Raw genomic sequence first — 18,947 nt, 5'->3', positions numbered from 1 at the left:
AGGTGCTACAGGACTCTTTACTACATAGGGGGGAAGGGGTTACAGCACAGAAAAGCATTCTCTGTTGGCTTCATATTTTACTGAAAAGCGTTTGGTCTCAGAAGCTGCAAAGGAACGCAGAAAAATGGGGTGTAACAGGAGGCTGTGGAGGAAGCGAGAAAACAATGCCCCGCTGCCTCCACAAGACAACTTTCCCAACTAGCCCAGAGGACCCTGCAAAACGGCAGGAATAATTTCGTACTCCTTTTTTAGCCCCATCCGTGCTGACCAATGACCGTGGGGTATAGTGATTATAAAGTGTTGGTCTAGGATTTGGGAGCTCTGCCACGGAAGCTTGCTGGGCGACCTTAAACCAGTCACTGTCTTTCAGCCTAACTTACAGGGTTGTCGTTACGAGGTTAAAAATGGAGAAGGGGAGAATGATGTATGGTGCTTGAGGCCCCCTCTGAGGGGAAAAGTGGGGCATGAATACCTATGTCTGTCTATAAAACGGTGAACTTTGTACCACTTCAGATGGCTTTTTGGGGGATTAATCCCACAAAAGCACACACTGAAATGTGGTTTTAAAAATCCACTTTCTTTTATTTATTTATGTCATTTATAGTCTGCCTTTCTCACTGACACTCAAGACAGATTACACAGTGGCCGTTTCCACGTGTCTTACCTGCCTGCGGAACATCATGCAAAACTCCCAGATAACAGCGTCTTCCTGGCACGATTTCGCACGAAAAGACGCTGTCTTCCGGGTCTTTCATGCCATGTTCTGCAGGCAGTGTGGAAACGGCCAGTGTGAGATTAGTACAATAAGTATCAAGGACATCTCCATAAACAATGCTACAGGGTAAATAAAAGCAAGTTTACAAAGACATAGCATTAGCAAGGATCCAATACGGAGTTGAAGAATTGCTGAAACAGAACGTAATCAGTTCTAGGACTGACGTTAAACAACATGAAGCACGAGTAGTACATAGGAGTACATGTTTAAAGCAACAGATAATATGTAAGGCAACATAATGGTGAAATGGTTCCTAACTCATTAGCGGAGCATCTGAGACCCCCTCCCTAAAATATCGCCCTCCTATCTGAATAAAAAGCCTTTCTGAATAATTCAGTTTTGCATCATTTGTGGAAAGCCAGGCTGTTCTACAGGGTGGGGGCCACCACAAAAAAAGCCCATGTACAGCTTTCTCTCTTTGTTGCTGAGCACTCTGTTGTGACAAAGGGTTGGATCCGCCAGTTTTTCAACTGGTACAAGAAGGAGAACAGGTGATCTTATTCAGTAATCCCCCTTCACTGCAGCCTCTGTTTCTTCTGTCTACATGATCCCCAGTACTGAGCAAAACATAGGATTGCTCTCTTCAGTACCCAATACTCAGCAAGAGGGCAGAATTTCCCTGGTGCTGAAAAGATGTCGAAGATCACCCAAGTGTGTTTCAGGAGGGGTTTCCATATCTGGGGCACATCCACAAGGAATATTCTGTGTCCAGCAGACAACCTCTAGATTCTCGGTGGCACCCATAGAAGAGCTCTGGTTCTGAACTCAACAAATGGGAGAATGTGGGCCTTGAGAAATTCTGGTCCTATTGAGGGTTTCAGCACCATCATTTGGCCACTGGTTAGTCACTGAGCAAGACGAGATGCTGGACTAGATGGACTGCTGGTCTCAACCATTTTGAGTTGTGCCAGAAACAAACTGGAAGTCGGTGAAGAGCTTCCGACATCAGAGAAATCTGGGCCGATTCCACACGTCTTACCTGAAGCCGGGACGTTGCACTATGTTGCGGATCATGCAGGGAAAAACACGAAATATCGCGTTTTCTCAGGCGAGTTTTGCGCGACGTTGCACAAAACTCGTGCGAGAAAACGCGATATTCCGCATTTTTCCCGGCATGATCCGCAACATAGTGCAACGTCCCGGCTTCAGGTAAGACGTGTGGAATCGGCCCTGCTCTCTATGGCTAGAACAGTTAACATCCTGGCCGGCATCTTCTGGTCTAGTTAATGTTTCTGCAGACATGTCAGAGGCAAATCTGTGGATATGGCATTTCAGTAGCTTAATTGCCACATACCTCAACCATACAGGCAGAGGTCAATCCAATGGGTCTTTCCCACAAAGTTAGCACCCCTTCCCTGCTAGGGAGTGTCATTTCCATGGACTGGCCCCTACCCACATGGCCGGGTTATTTACAGTTACCCTAGCCACAAAAGCAGTACCTGCACCGTTTGGGACAAATTTAAAGGATCCCTCTATCTAAGTCACCATGTTTCTGTAGTTTATTTCCTTATCGAGAAGCTTTTTATCCAACTCTTCCCAAAAGGAGTTCATGGGAATGGGCATTGTTCCCTATTTCTCTTTAATTCTCACAGCAACCCTGTGAGGTAGGTTAAGGCTGAAAGAGAATGCATGCCCCAAACTCACCCAGCAAGTTTCGAGGCCACATGGGGGCTTGAAACCGGGTCTCCCAGATCCTGGTGCAACACTTTATCCACTATACCACACGAGCTTACTGTCATGCCTCAGGTGGGGTGAGCCCCCTTACGCTGCCACCACTCTGGGATTTAGGGTCCCTTGGGAAGGCCCAGAGTCCCCTCCCAACCCTTCTGATCTCCGTAGCTTGGCCAAAAAACAGGCGTGAGGACCCAGAAGAGTAACAACGAACAAAAGGGTTTATTTACAAGGAGTTCAGTTAATATCAAACAAGCAAACAAGGTGCATTAGCAACAATAGATGGGTGAAAGTAAAATAACAGACGGCCCTAGCGTGACTGAACTCCCTGTCCCTGTGTCTGCCAGGCCTGTCTTCTCACCCTACCTGGATGAGGGCCTCTCCCCCTAGCAGGAACCTCCTCTGGCTGCTCCCTGGGAAAAAGAACACAGGGGTTTTTTTCCTCCCAGGCTTATATATAGCACTAGCCCCCTGTGTTCTGATTGGCCAAAAGTGGCGCCAAAACGGCCCAGGGGGTCTTGGGAATTGTATGCAGGCCTACTCCCACTGCTAACAGGCTTCTGAGGCTTTCCTAGGCCTTCCTGGCACAGCCAGATCATGACACACATAAGAATACAGGAAGAACCATGCAGGATAAGACCAGCAGTCTATCTAGTCCAACATCCTGTCTTACTCAGTGGCCAATATAACAAAAGAGCGATAACTCAAGGAGGTGAGCCAAGAAATACCATATGTCAAGTTCAGTATATTAATCAAATTAGGGCTGCCAGACCCCCGGTGGGGGCGGGGGATCCCCCGCCCCCACCCTCCCACCCCCACCCCTACTTACCTGGCCAGCAGGGGGGGCACCTTCCATGCGCGCCCCCCTGCGGTGCTGTGCGCCCCCGCACACAGCCGCCACCAGGATGCCTGTTTTGGCCTGGATCGGGGCCACTGTGGAGCGTGGGAGCGTTCCTGTGCTCCGCAGAGGCCTACAATGGACCCGATCCACTCCAAAATGGGCGTGGAATGGGCCCATTTTGGCTCGGATCGGGCCCGTTGTGTGCCCCTGCAGAGCGCAGGAACGCTCCCGTGCTCCACAGGAGCCTAAAACGGGCCCAATCTGTGCCAAAACAGGCCTGATCTGCGCCCATTTTGACGCAGATTGGGCCCGTTTTGACACGGATTGGGTCCGTTGTGGGCCCCTGTGGAGCGCGGAAGCGTTCCTGCGCTCCGCAGGGGCCCACAACGGACCTATCCACACCAAAATGGGCCCAAACCGTGCCCATTTTGGCGCAGATCGTGCCCATTTTGGGCTGCTGCAAAGTGCGGGAGCGTTCCTGCACTCCGCAGCAGCCCCCAACGGCGCAAGCCAGGAGGCTGCATGATGACGTGTGTGCACCTAACCGCCCCCCCTCCCCCCAGGTAAGAGCCAGGCCCCAATCTCCTGCTGGGAGATGGAGGGGGCCTGGCAACCCTAAATCAAATATTTTCATGCAATATATCAAGCAAAAATCCACATACAATCTCTAATATGCAATGAAAGTCCATATGCAGTCTCTAATACGTAGTTATTTTCCTTATTTGCAGAATGCCTCGGAGCGGATGCCGACAAATTCCACGGCGTCTTCCAAGCGGAGCTGCTTGTTCGCTCCTGCTGCGTGAAAAAGGCTCTCAAGAACAGGCTACGAGCCTGCCGGCTGAATATATTTCGCTCGTTTCGATAAATCTTCTTCCAGCCACAATTTTGTCTCCTCCACTAATCTTGCATTTTACAAAGATCGTCCTCAGTCAATTCGGTTATCGGCGTGGGTGTGTTGAGACGCTCCGCTTGGAAGATGCTGTGGAATTTGTTGGCATCCGCTCCGAGGCATTCTGCAAATAAGGAAAATAACTACATATTAGAGACTGCATACGGACTTTCATTGCGTATTAGAGATTGTATATGGACTTTTGCTTGATATATTGCATGAATTCCTATATTTGATTAATATACTGAAATTGACATATGGTATTTCTTGGCTCACCTCGAGTTATCGCTCTTTTGTTACATTGGTGGTTAGGAGGTTTCCCTCTTTAGCTCTACCTTACTCGGTGGTCAACCAGTTACTTTGGAGGGCCGACTAAAGGACGTTGAGCCTGAGGTTTTCCATGGTGTTCAGAGGTTTACTGTCTCTGAATGTGGAGGTTCCCTTTAGTCACCATGGCTCATAGCAGCTGATAGCCCTATCGTGTGTTTTTCACTGCATGGGCATAAGGTGTATGCACAGCAGCAAACCACAGCTAACTGCAGTTTCCCACCCTGTTAATAGCATACACCATAAATATGCATACTGGTGATCCCTGGCCCAAAAGATTTCCGGCTGCCCTCCACCAGAGCCAGGGCTTGCTGGAACTACTCTAACTGGTGACATCCGCACTCTGCAAGATCTCATACGGTTCTGCAGGACGTGTAAGACGGAGATGTTCTGCCAGGCTTACAGTTGAGGACAGCAACAGTTACCACCAGGGCTTTTTTTCTGGGGAAAGAGGTGGTGGAACTCAGTGGCCTCGGAGAAAATGGTCACGTGGCTGGTGGCCCCGCCCCCTGATCTCCAGACAGAGGGGAGTTCAGATTGCCCTCCGTGCCGCTCAGCGGCACGGAGGGCCATCTAAACTCCCCTCTGTCTGGAGATCAGGGGGCGGGGCCACCGGCCACGTGACCATTTTCAAGAGGTTCCGGAACTCTGTTCCACTGTGTTCCAGCTGAAACAAAGCCCTGGTTACCACCATATCCAGCATCATTATCGGTCCCCTTACAGAGGGAAGAAATATATATTGTTTAATGCCGATTATAGCTCAGATTGCACTATTTTAATGGTTTTTCTCTTGGTTGATCAACTTAATTTATAACTGTTTATACATTAAATTATGCATATTTCATTACACTGTTAGAATTGTATTAGAATATTGTACACTGCCCTGAGCCTGATAAAAGGGGAGGGCAGTTTAGAAATCTAAACAAACAAACAAACAAGCTGCCTTTAACAAGCTACATATGGACTTCACAATAATTCCTAAACAGAAATGCCTTCCATGTAGGCATTCAGTAATGTGGAAACTGACTCTTCAGTTGTACAGGCCCCAATCCTACTTAGGCACAAAAGACATCAAGTAATGATGCTTAATACTCCCAGGTAAGGATGGTTAGGATCAGGAGCCCAATAGAGAAGGGAAAGAAAGACTGTGAGCAGAACTATACGAGACAAGTTACCAGAGTTCTACACGTGTCTGCTTCCCTCAAGGTTTGATGGGAAGTGTAGGAAGTGTAGGCGTCCTTGCAGCTTTAAGTTTAACATTTACAGAGCAGCAGGGAGGGGAGTGCAGGCGTTGGGCTCTTGCTGGGTGCCCCCTTCCACTGGGTGTGGGGGGGTTTTCAGGGCTCCTCTCCTGCCCCCCCTTCCCCACACAGCAGATAGGGCGCCTGGCTGCTGCTAGCTGCTAGCGTGGCTTTGGGCGGGGGCTGGGTGGAGAGGTCAGCAGACAGGGCACCCAGAGCATTGCTGCATCTCCCCCCTCCCCTGACCCCTGCAGAGCGCCCCTGGGCTATGCAGCTCCAGGCCGCGGCTTCATTAAACTTAAACTTAAATGTTAAACTTAAAGCTGCAAGGATGCCTTCACTTCCTACACTTCCCATCAAACCTTGAGCTAAGCAGACACGTGTAGAACTCGAGTAACTCATCTCATGTAGTTCAGCTCTGAAAGAACTGTTTTGCTGAATTGGACCAAACATCAGCACTATGTCTCTGGCAGCAGCCAAGTTTTCAGGATGCTTATACGCTGGGTATGAGTAGGCTTGCCAACCTCCAGGTGGTGACTGGATATCTCCTGGAAGTACAATTGATCTCCAGACAACACAGCTCAGTTCCCCTGGAGAAAAGGGCTTTCTTGGAAGGTAGATTTTATGCCATTATACCCACCTGAGGACCCTCAGCTCCTCAATTCTCACCCTCCCCAAGCTCTACTTCTCAAATCTCCAGGAATTTCCCAACATAGACCTAGCAGCCCTAGGTGTGACTGCTGTTGTTTAATCCCCTGGTATAATTTTAGGTAGGTAGCCCTGTTGGTCTGCAACAGGACAGCAGATTTTCAGCCCAGTGGCACCTTAGGGATCAACAAGGTTTCCAGGGCATGAGCCTTCAAGAGTCAGAGCTCCCTTCTTCAGATACAGGGAGGAGCAGAGATCCCTCAGCCTTGTGCTGACTCTCCAAAGCTCATACCCTGAAAACCTTGTTGGTCATTGCACCCTCAAATCCCCTGGAATAAGTCACTCTAAGGTAGACTGCCTCCAAACAAGAAGGCTCCATTCAGCCTATCCCATCTAATAACTGCTGGAAGGCCTATCCTGCTTGAATTAGATCACGATGGGTAGCCATGTTAGCAGTAGAAAAGAGCAAGAGTCTTGTAGCACCTATAAGACTAGCATTAGCTGAAGAACTGAGCTGAGACAAGAAAGCTCCTACCCTTCTACAAATGTTGCTATTCTTATAGGTGCCACTGGCTACCTGAAGATACCTGAAGAAGTGAGCTGTGACCCAAGAAAGCTCCTACCCTTCTGCAAATGTTGCTATTCTTATAGGTGCCACTGGCTACCTGAAGTTACCTGAAGAAGTGAGCTGTGACTCACGAAAGCTCCTACCCTTCTGTAAATGTTGCTATTCTTACAGGTGCCACTGACTACCTGAAGATACCTGAAGAAGTGAGCTGTGACTCAAGAAAGCTCCTACCCTTCTGCAAATGTTGCTAGTCTTACAGGTGCCACTGGCTATCTGAAGATACCTGAAGAAGTGAGCTGTGACTCACGAAAGCTCCTACCCTTCTGCAAATGTTGCTAGTCTTATAGGTGCCACTGGCTACCTGAAGATACCTGAAGAAGTGAGCTGTGACCCAAGAAAGCTCCTACCCTTCTGCAAATGTTGCTAGTCTTACAGGTGCCACTGGCTACCTGAAGATACCTGAAGAAGTGAGCTGTGACCGAAGAAAGCTCCTACCCTTCTGCAAATGTTGCTAGTCTTACAGGTGCCACTGGCTACCTGAAGATACCTGAAGAAGTGAGCTGTGACTCACGAAAGCTCCTACCCTTCTGCAAACGTTGCTAGTCTTACAGGTGCCACTGGCTACCTGAAGATACCTGAAGAAGTGAGCTGTGACCCAAGAAAGCTCCTACCCTTCCTCAAATGTTGCTAGTCTTATAGGTGCCACTGGCTACCTGAAGATACCTGAAGAAGTGAGCTGTGACTCACGAAAGCTCCTGCCCTTCCTCAAATGTTGCTAGTCTTACGGGTGCCACTGGCCTCCTTGAACGGCTCTGCTTAAAATGTCCCGTGCCAAGCCCGGCTGCCCCCCCTCCCCCCCCCCCGGAGTGCCGCGGTCCTGGCTGGGCAGGTGCGCCAGGAGGGGCGGCGGGCGAGCGCCGAAGGGGGTGTTGCCCGCCCGCCCGCCCGCCCGGCTCGCCTGCCCGCCGCGGCCAGTCCGCCCTCCCTCGCTCCCCTCCTGCCCGCGGATGAAAAGCGGAGCGCGCCGCGCCGCCGGGCCGAGATGCCCTCCGGAGCCGCCGGCCGCCGGCGACGATGCTGCACTGGAATGAGGAAGCGGAGTGGCGAGGGGAGGGGCCCCGAGCGGAGCTGCCTCCCGCCGCCTTCGCGCTCCTGGGGCCAGCGGCGGCACATGGAGCCGGGCAGCCGTGGGCCAGCGCTCTCCACCCCGCGCCCGCCGGAGCAGGTACCGCCGACCGCGGGGTGTCAGAAGTGGCGCGGGACGGGGGGCGCGCTCCCTCCCTCCCTCTGCGGCGCTGCACCTGTCGGTCCGCCGCCTGCAGACCCTCGCCGGAGGGGAGGCCAGAGGTTAGGGCGGGGAGGGAGCGGCGCGAAGCAGCCGGTGGCGGGGAGTTCCGCTGGCTTTTCAGAGTTCTGCTCTGGCTAAAAGACAGCTCGCCCAGGGAATTCGATGTGGTTGCCCGTCTGGAACGCTTGCAGCGGGAAGGGGAAAGTTTGCTTTATCTAGGAGACGGGGCGGGTTGTCTAAAGTTTAGGAGACGCTGGCGAAGTTGGCTTCTTTGTTTCTGGTTTGGCTTTGAATTTTGGGGGTTTTTTTGGGGATCCTTAGTGAATTGATCTGCCCAGAAGGGGACGAGGAGGCTTTGCTGTTGAGCTCAGTTCTGGAAGAGAGAGTTTGGGGGAGGAGAGAGGATCTCTCTGTGCGCACAAGTGAAAAGTTTGAAGGGGAAACTACTCTTAACTGTAAACAAGCGTAAAAGTGGACCGACTCGCGGGGGTGGTGTGATTAGAAGGGAATAATTTTCAGGAAATGGTTGCAGAAAACTGGGATGCTCTCATTTGGTTTGCAATAAAGGCAGTATCACAAAATGTATTTATTTTTGGAAACAACTTAGGCTGAATGAAAAAGAGTCTGACAGGTGTGAATGATCTCTTGAAGTGTGCACATGTTGCAAAGGGTTCCTTAAAAGATCCCAAGAAATGATCCAGTAGGCTCATTCTGAAGAGCGCACAAAGTCCTACATTGCAAGAGGGTGGCTATTTGGAGCAAAAGCCTTCCTTGCGGTATGAGTCTGTGTAGGCTGCTTCTGTTAGGGGCATGGAGCTTAGGAAGGCACATGCCACAGCAAAAAGAAAACCCTGTTGCCTTCTGTGAGTTACGGCATGTCCGCCCATAATCCAGCTTTCACAGGAACACACTTTAAAACTCGGAAGAGTCAAGAGAGAGGTCAACAAAGTTGTACAAAGCCCAGCAGAAAGTAGTTTTGATGTCTTGTTAACCGTCGTGGAAAAGGTTAGCTTTGCAAGTTTTGTATTTGATGACCTAGCAGGTGTCCAGGTGAGTCTTCTTTGCACTGTTGAGCGGAAATCTTCAAGGTAGTATTTTAAGTTTTGTTGTTGGGTTTGAAGAACGACACAGTTTGCGTGTTCACGAGCGCATCCTGGAGAGGGAGAGAACTGGCGAAAGTGATCTTTCTTGAGAGTTTCCAGCGAGTTTGTATTTTGATAGCATTATCCATTTAAAAGTAAATGCTCGCTGCTGTAGATGCCAAGCAATTGATAGAGTCATCTGCGGTTTATGGAGCTAATGTTTTCAAAATTGTATGAACCACTGAACCACATGCACACAAAAAAAACTAGTTGAGAAGTCTGAAACTTTTGGGGGGAGGCACTTGCTGTGTAGTGCCAAAAAGCAGACTTACTGTATGCTACACAATACGCAGGCACCGATCTTTCCTGATAAGTTTACGTGTGGAAATGGAAGGGAAGAATGAGGAAATCCATTTTGCTTGTCAACAAGATGACCGGTACTATGTCATTAACTGCATGCCACACATGGATCCCTTCCATAGACAAGGGTAAACCTTGGGGAAAAACCGAGAGCGGAGCAAAAGCATGTTGTCAGTCAAAAATTAAAATCCAGATAATGCTGAGTAGTTTGATGGGAGAAAGATTTAAAGTTTCTTAAATTATCCCCATTTGTTTATTTTTATAACAGTACATTTCTTTCAGTCGGCAGCCATGAAACATTTGATTTGAACATGTATTTTAACCTTGAAATTCGGATCTCAGAAAATTAAATCATTGTCAGGTAACTAAAGATGGAATCCTGTACACGTCTGCTTGGTGTTAAGTCTCAGTGGAACCTATTTCCAAGGAAATATGCTTAGAATTGAGTAGCATAATTACAGTCATACAGACTGGAGTCCTAAATAGGACTGCTTCCACAAGTTATGTCAATTAAAGTCCATAGATTGTCTGTGGACTGTTTATTAGGGTGCTGGAAAATACTGGATTTTCAGAATCAGTAACATGCATTTTTAAAAGCTATGAGTGATCCAGCCCAAGTTAAGTTTGGTTATTGATTCCAAGGCAAAAGAGTTAAGCAGGTGGCCAACTGGACCTAAGGCTGCAAACTGGAACAAATTAAAAAATGTGGACGTGAATCCCATCAAAATGGGATCTCCTTCCTATTAAACATGTGTGGGACCAGGTTGCATGTTAAAGTAAATCTCTCAAAAAATGAGAATATTGACTAGTTTTGGGTGCAGATAAAATAAGGAAGTTCCAACACTGTGCCTCCTTATCTCCAGTGTATATCTGTGAGCTGCAGAGTTAAAATGGTCTCTTTTTGTAAATAAAATACAATCTGTTATGCAAAACACTGTGAACCAAAATTGAAATCATTTTGTTACAAACACCTCGCAAGTGCTCTTCCCAGGCACGTATATTTATCCGTTATCATTTTTTTATAATACAATAATTACATAAAAGGGGAAATTAATCTATCATTTTGTAGGATTTTTTTAAGTTCCTCTGTTTCTGTTCCTGAACTCAGAATGTTCTTCACAAAGATTCTTAAGAAGTAAGTTACAGGCTGTCTGGTAAAAACTTCGCAGGTCATTCATATTTTTTAAGATGAGATGTACATGAGGAAAAAGAGAAAAGTGTTTGTTTTAGGTCAAAGTGCCCTTCAGATTAAACTGTAGGCACAAATGTCTATTCCAAGTGAAATATAGGTTGTAAGATGTTAAAAAAAACAGCTTCAATGGACAAAACTCAATGCTTTCAAAATAGTATGTATGAACGTTAGCAATTTGGGTGAAAACTGATCTGAGGTAATATATATCTTTTAGAAAAACTGTAATCCACTTTAGCATGTGTTATTAGGGGAACACTTAGGTGTGTGTCATGGAAAATATTTCTGCTTTCTTTGTATGTCACCTAGACATTTCTATTTTCTACGTACATAACCATCTTCAAGTATTTATCATTTATACTGGCCTAAATATTAACTTCTGGTGATGCTTTTGGTAATTTTAATTTTAACAGAAACTTCGTTTTTCATCCATAGAGTTTGAATTAAGCCTCCAAATGTCAAGTTTTAATCGACCTGTTAAGTTGTAATTTAGTTTTAAATTCCAGAACTAAAATGAACCATTGTACCTATAGTTCTTCTAGGGAATGTCCAAAGTTTGGGTCCACAGCTTAAGAGTGGGATGAGACAGCAATATAAACTGATGTCATATATAATATTGTCTCAGTCTACATACCCTAAATTATCTGAGTGTAACCCTGCTGTTGTATAAGTATGTGGTTCTTTTACCGGCACAGTTGTCAACTAGTTCAATAATGTCGAGTTGATTGGCTATCTCTTTCAATTACATTTGAATAAATTTGCATATCACCAGAGTTTCAGTACATAGCTATTTAAGATATTAAAGGATTTGGGGAAGCAAAGAGTTTAATAAAAATTGTGATTTGTTGTTGGAAGGGGAAAAAAATCTTTATCTTTTCATTTCCTACTACAGCAACACACCAGAACCAAAATAGGCTAAAATAAACAGGGGTGACCTCAGATCTCAGCCCTGCCTGTTAAAATCGGCTCATGCTTGTTAGAATCTGCCCCCTGTGGTTGACTGAATCTACAGATTCAGTTCATTTAAACCTGCAGCCCTAGATATGTATTAGAAGAGCAAATGAAAACTGGATGACTTCTTGAAGCATTATTTCATTAGACCTGAGCAGTACTGGCATATTTGCTGGGAAAACTCACTAAAAGGTTGTCTGATTTATTTCAGGATATTTCTGTTTGTAAAGCTCCAGTTTGTAAAGCTCCAGCTCGACTACAAAGTCGAGTAGTTTAGCTACTTCACAAGACGATTGTAAAACAGACATTGAAACACCTTATGCTTGCTTAGAAATTTTGAAATCTGAGGGCAAAGGATTCTGTTCTAAGGAACTATATTTAGAAGTGGAGCATTGGCCACTCACTTTATGCAGCAAAGGTTTTTTTAAGGGGAGGAGGGGTAAAGATTTGATACTGAAATTACTTTTGGATATTGGCTTGAATTATTTGGGACTGGGAATGCAACGAAGTTCCTGGATATCCTGGATATATCCTCAAACGAACATGCCGAAACTTCTTTTCAGTACTTGTTGTTTTTTTAAATCTAGCTCTTCAAACTGAAATTTGCAGTGAGAATTGGATTTGTATTTGAAAGTAGTTTTGAACTATTTCTGGATCAGTAAAATAAATAAGAAACTGGAAGCCCTGATCCAAAGGTGTGTTCACTTTGGTAGAGAAAACAACATATATTAAGCTCTTTGCAAGACAAAATAGGGCTGGCCAACTTTTTCACTCTAGGAAGGATGGAATTTTATATTCTAAACGGTAGGAAATTGAAAAGCATTGGGAGAATTGATGGCTGATCCCTAAAATTAACATGGAATTACAAGTTTGACTAAAGGCTATAACATTGTCCTTGCCTAAAAAACATGGGAGTCGCATGAGTAACTTCAGATTCCTTTTCTTAAAAATTCTCAAAAATTTGGAATATTATAGTACAGTTAAGCTAAATTTGAGATTATAAATCGTACTTGACAGTGCAGGATAGAATTTTTGTAAATTATGGCAGATGAATCTTATTGACAATCAAAGGCATGATGGCAGGTTAAGTCCAGAGTTGCCAATTGAACTAGTTTGTGGATCACGTCAGTGTTGATCTAATACTCAAGAATGTGTAGCACTCCTCAGTAAGTTTGGCATTAAATAAAGGTATTAATAACAACAGTAATGGTACTCTCTAGGTCTGTGCGCTCTTTTTATCCTATAATAAAGCCAAGCCTGCCTTTGTAGGGTTGCGTGAGAGGGAAAATCACCGTTTCCCCATTTTGCTTCCTGTCGGCATATGAACAGCAGTGAAGATCCTGGTGGATATTAAGGGCACAGACTAGCTTTGTGGTGCTTTTGTGCCACTTACTGTAATTTCAACAGGGCTTGTGTAGAACCTACTGATAAATTGTGCTTTTTGCATCTAGTATCGGGAGCCCTTGTAGCTGTTCACACCAGACAAGATTAAAAGGCTCTTTGTTGTGTCTGAGTTTGTGTGGGAATGAGTCCGTGAGGGCAGATCCATGGTTTCTGGCCCCCCATTAGCCATTTCAAAATGTGGTCACCAGGGCTTTTTTTCTGGGAAAAGAGGTGGTGGAACTCAGTGGTGGAACTCAGGACCACACAATGACGTCACTTTGGGTCACCTGGAACAAGGGGGGTGTTTTTTAAAGTTTAAATTGCCCTTGACAAAAATGTGGCATGGAGAGCGATCTCAACTCCCCTCTGTCTGGAGATCAGGGGGCGGGGCCACCGGCCATGTGACCATTTTCAAGAGGTGCCGGAACTCTGTTCCACTGTGTTCCAGCTGAAAAAAAGCCCTGGTGGTCACTATTAAGAACAGGTGGCAATCAGGGAGATATGTTGTCCTGTAGGGCTTCAGTAACTTAGAATAAGGAACGTCAGGTAATTGTCAGAACAACTATCCTCAACCTTGTGGGGCAGTGGGACACAGTTGGACAACTATGATTAGCCTCAGCAGATCTTGGAAGCTAAGTAGGGTTGGCCTTGGTTAACAATTGGATAGGAGACCTCCATAAGTTAGCTGTGACTTGACAGCACCTTCCAGCAGCATTTTAGCATGCTTTCCACTGTAATAACATTCCTAGAAGAGTTGCTGGAAATTTTTCTCTCTGTTCTCTAATGCATAGAGCATGAGTTTCCCCCCCTCTTTCCGACTGATCTGTGGAATAAATTCATCATAAACGTTTTTCAGTGTTTTCTGCACCTTGTCTGCTAGGAAAGAACACGTTGAAAATACCCACCACTTGTTGACATCAGTCCCAAATTTAAAAAAAAAAACATTTGGGAGCTGTTGTTTGCATGAAGTTCCAGATAACCAGTCTTCTTTAATATGTGTTGAGTAGTCCAAAGAAAAGCAGAAATCCCAGTAAGAACCACCCATATTCTTCTCAGTTAGCAGGAGATTGGGGTGAGGCGGTGGGAGAAGAGCCTGGAATTGTATGGAAGCAGGACATAAAGCAGGTGGCTGCATGGTTTGCTTGGCCCCATTATTTATGCCATGAGTACATAATTAATATCTTAACTTAAGTTCACATGGATGAAGTTCAGCAATGACATGGATATTTCTGGGACATTTTCACCCAGTACCCGCTTCAGCCCCGATCTGCCAGATCCAGGTTACATCCCAAAATGGGGAAGGCAACAGAAAACAACAGAAATGACACTTGCGATTTTGGAAACTAATCACTTCTCATATCAAATCCGTCACTGGTTATACTGTCCCATTACAGCTTGAGTTAACCCTTCTAGGTCTTTGTGAAGATCCCATCCATTCCCACCATAAGGAAATAGTTAATTTTTGCTCTGCTCTCTGCTGCAAAAGCCTTAATTGCTACCTCTTGGAAACACGGAAAACTATCACCTATATCAATGTGGCTCAAGAAACTATGGGATTTTTTTATTATGGATACAATTTCAGACTGTCTACAAGCCTCTGACAACCCATCATACCAATCTACACTTCTGGAACAACGGCTTCCCTTTCTGGAATATTTTAACAACTCACATCACTCAAAATCATGGGACCCATATATAAACAGTTGTCCAGCATCTCTCTTCTAGTTGATGTATATCTAGTCCTTGTTTACTTTGTTATATACCTCTCTTTAGTGTGTAATTGATCCGTAATATATTCTTATGTTATGAATCTTTCATTGTTGTTATATGGTTATTTAAAAGAAAAAGTTCTGTAAATAATTTTTTTTTAAAAAAAATGACCCTCGCCAGCTGTTAAGCTTTTGAATGAGCATTAATTGAACAAGGTGGGTCGGGGCGCAGCCAGAGGTAAAGAAAAGGGATTGGCCCACAAGCGAATGTCAACCATCGTAGCATTTCTCATTCATACAAAAACCTCAGCAGTCTCGTTGTGTTTTGAGTATGGCCCGATGGACCCAGATTGCAGTGGGTGTTCCCTGAAAACACCATTTGAAAACTGGATATTATTTTTCAGAGAGCTTAGCCTTGTCTAAAAAAAAGTCAGAAGTTACTAGCCTGCACAAAAAAAAAATCTGCTACTTGTTGATACATACATATATTGGGGTGTGTGGGTGGGGGTTTGAGTTAAAAGACAAATCACGTACAGAGTGACTGGTGTGAGGTCTCCTAGCAAGCTTCCATGGCAGAGTGGGGATTTGAACCTGGATCCCCCCGATCATGGTCCAGCACTCTGTCTACTACCACGGTGTCCGGGTTAGAACTTCCAAAGTTGAGGTTTGCTGTGTATTCCTCAGCACCTGGAGAGCCAGAAACCTTTGGCTCCTCATTGGTCGTGGGACACTCACCTTGAGGAGATACTTCTCATCCCTGGCAGATCTTGCCAAGAGGGGTGGCAGGCCCTCGGACACAGATTTCCTTTACCCCCTCCACACCACCCAGACCCAGTCCCCGTGTCCTATGAAAACGACTCATAACAGTGCTTTTAGCATGAAGAGGGACGATCATTGATCATCTCTGTAGGCCAAGCTAGACGTACGTGATCGAGTGGAGCGCAAGTGAACAGGGAGGAATACATGTGAGTCTGTTCACTTGCCATTCAAGTGTCGTTCGTCACTTCTAGCTTGGCCCTGTGTTTGCCATACCACCACCACCCCTCATTCCGTTACTCCTATTTATACCCACCCCTCCTCCTCTAAGGAGCTAAGGGTAGTTTCCATGATCCTTTCCCGTTTATTCTTTACAACAACCCTATTTGTTAGGTTAGTCTTAGCGAATCTTTCCAGTCCAAGGCCACACCCTCCCTCCTTAGTGTTGCCAGCCTCCATATGGGACCTAGAAACCTTCCGGAATTACAATTGCTCCCTAGACTACGTAGATCAGTTCCCCTGGAGAAAGCGGCGGCGTTGGTGGGTCTGGTCCGACTCTAGAGCATTATACCCTGCTGAAGTCCCTCCCTCTCCCAATTCTCCCCAAGTAACGCTTGCAAATTTCCAGGATTTTCCCAACCTAGAACCCTATTTCTCAGTTTTAAAAGGCTGCAGAATTTATAGCTGTAGACCAGTGGCACCACACCCTTCTCCCTGGACCCCCATGGTGATTGGGGAAAAACAAAAAAAATGTTTTTCTCCCCCCCCTTCCCCTTCCATCCTGGACAGCAGCCCTGGTTACAGGAATTAGGTAAGTGGTTTCTTCTACACCTATTGTCAGCCACAGTCTGCTAAACAGAATTTGGTATACTTGAGTGAAGCAACCTTTGGTGCGAGGTTGGTCTTTAAAAGGGGGGAGGTATAAACTCTGCCCTTTGCATTTGTTCTAAAAAATAAATCAGTCAAAGCAAAACAGGAGCTGATCGCTCTACAAGTAACAGCAGCTACCAAAAGTTGAAGCAGCTTAACTTTTCTGTTGAAAAAGTAATGAAATAATGACTGGCTTTTCCTTCCCTTATCAATAGTGAATTCCTTCTCCACTGAGAAAGAAACAAACTGGCTAATTGAAATAGTGAAAAGGGCTTCCTGTATAACAACCGGGTCAGGGGACAACTGCATTAATCATTTTAATCTGCCCCATTGAAATTAATGGGATGTCAGTCCTTGAAAACTGTCGGCAGGCAGGCATAGAAGGGCTGTCAAGTGCTCAGGGAAGCAAGTTGAAGAGGCGACCGGAGTCATTCGAGAAATCCGTTTACCTGTTTGAGGCACAAAATGTGTACGCCGTTTCAAGCTGATAGGCCTCCTTTATCATTTTAAACGTCTTCAACAACCCAAGAGAAATTAGGAAGTGGCATCAGAATTACTGAATGGGGTTTCTGAAATATCAAGAAATGCAAGAAACCAAATGGACCGTGGACTCTTCTTTGGTGTTTTGTGTTTGGTGCCATTTTGCATGCTCCATAATGTAGTACAGGCGTGTGAGTGTGTGTTTCTCCTCTTGCTTCAACCCCGCATTTGGCCTTTTTTTGTGGGTGCATATTCTCCGTGTGTTGTAATGTGTCTCCACTGGCATTCAGCTTTTTTCAGTCGAAAGGTCGATTTGCGGAGGGTGGCCAGAAACGCAACAGAGCTTCTTCCTGTCTCTTAAATAAAACTACAACTTTGGAGCTGAAAAAGAGCTGCCAAAATGTACCACTTTCACCAAGCTAAGAAGTAGCTTCTGATTTGCCACCCAGACCTTGGTTGATTTGGAAGCAAATTGTATCTTCTAAATTCTAAAATAAACCTTTGATATTGGTTCAGATCTTCTCTGTACAGAGGTGTTTGTATACATCAGTAGCACAGACCAGCAGTAGGTAAAGTGAGTTTAGGTTAAGGGTTGCACTCACACACAGGCCTTGGTAAGTGGCTGCCCAGAATAAAGAACCGAGGGGCTGCCCACGGGGACCCACAGAGGGAGAAAGGAGGAGGGGTCCCCCCCATAATTTTTCACAACATGAAACACCAGCGTGCATGGATCGGTGGGCTGGTGACACATCAATTTGCTGGGCTCGAGGTGCAGAAAGAAAGAGAAAAAAGACAGGCTTTGGTAGCCAGGTTCTCTCAGTTGATATAATTGCATTGCCAGTTCCTATAAGTAAGGTAGAAACTATGTCTAAAGTCTCCCTTGCTTCTATAGAAAAGTTCCATATAGAGGTGTAGACAGAAGAGGCGGAAATGAATTTATCTTAATTATAAACTTTGTTTCATGCACAACTTGATGGTCCTGGGGGGGGGGGATGTTGTTGAATGAAAATGAGAGAATGGCTGGCATGTGTCTCCGTTTTTGTTTCTAGGATGGACTTTTTTGTTACTTATTATTTGTCGTGTGCTGGAGAGGAAATTAAAAATAGAATTAAAATGGTTCTAAAGTAGAGTCTTTCATAGGGATTGAGAGGTCTACTTTATTAAATTCAAATAATAAAGTTAATTATCAGTTGCTGGAGAAGATATTGAACACTTTTAATTAAAGCTAGTTTGCAGTTTTGGACAAGGATTTCCAACACATCCAGAGGAAACGCTATTTTCAATTCAAGGAAAATGGTATTCTGTATATTAAAAAATGTAACTACCTATGAAGAGCCTGTTGGAGCAGATCAAGGCCCATTTACTCTGTCTACCTGTTTCCAGCACTGGCCAGAAGCTTCTGGGAGGCCCACAGGCAGGGAATTAAGGCAACAATCCACACCTGTTTTTGGTCCGGTTTTCAGAGGTATATTGCCTCTGAACATGGCAGTTCCATTTTCCTGTTTAGTAGACTGAGCTCCTACCAATGAATTTGAATATCACTTTTAAAAAGCTGTCTAATCAAATAGCCATTGCCCACATCTCATGGCCATGATTTCTGTAAATTGATTATGTGCTGTGTGAAACAGTACTTTCTTCGATCCTGAAACTACTGCCAATCAATTTTATTGGGTAGGGTTGCAGTTATACTTTAGACTTGATGTTTTCGGTTGGGGGGAGGAGAAGTTATCCACTGGGACAAAATGTAATAACTATTTTTATTTCATCAGCAACCGATCAAGTTGTTGTTTTCCCATTGTGTGTGTTAATTGCAAAGTTTTTCTTCCTCTGCAGATATAATAATAACAATAATAATAACATTCGATTTATATACCACCCTTTAGGACAACTTAACGCCCACTCAGAGCGGTTTAGAAAGT

The 18,947-nt window shown here is 45.3% G+C and overlaps 1 protein-coding gene across 4 annotated transcripts in view; it reads left to right on the top strand.

Annotated features, from left to right (window-relative positions):
- Positions 1-8,128: 8,128 nt before the first annotated feature.
- The window catches only part of IKZF1 (IKAROS family zinc finger 1), a 92,865-nt gene continuing 82,046 nt past the window's right edge, over positions 8,129-18,947 (top strand). For all 4 annotated transcript variants that reach the window (XM_054991927.1, XM_054991926.1, XM_054991924.1 and 1 more), the window contains exon 1: positions 8,129-8,185. The gene's annotated coding sequence lies outside the window, so the exon portion shown is untranslated. The remainder of the gene's footprint in view (positions 8,186-18,947) is intronic.

The sequence above is a fragment of the Eublepharis macularius genome, chromosome 11 (genome assembly GCF_028583425.1).
Source record: "Eublepharis macularius isolate TG4126 chromosome 11, MPM_Emac_v1.0, whole genome shotgun sequence".
Taxonomy (NCBI): Eukaryota; Metazoa; Chordata; class Lepidosauria; order Squamata; family Eublepharidae; genus Eublepharis; species Eublepharis macularius.
The sequence above is the reverse complement of the archived record's forward strand: the minus strand, read 5'-3'. Positions and strand labels throughout refer to the sequence as shown.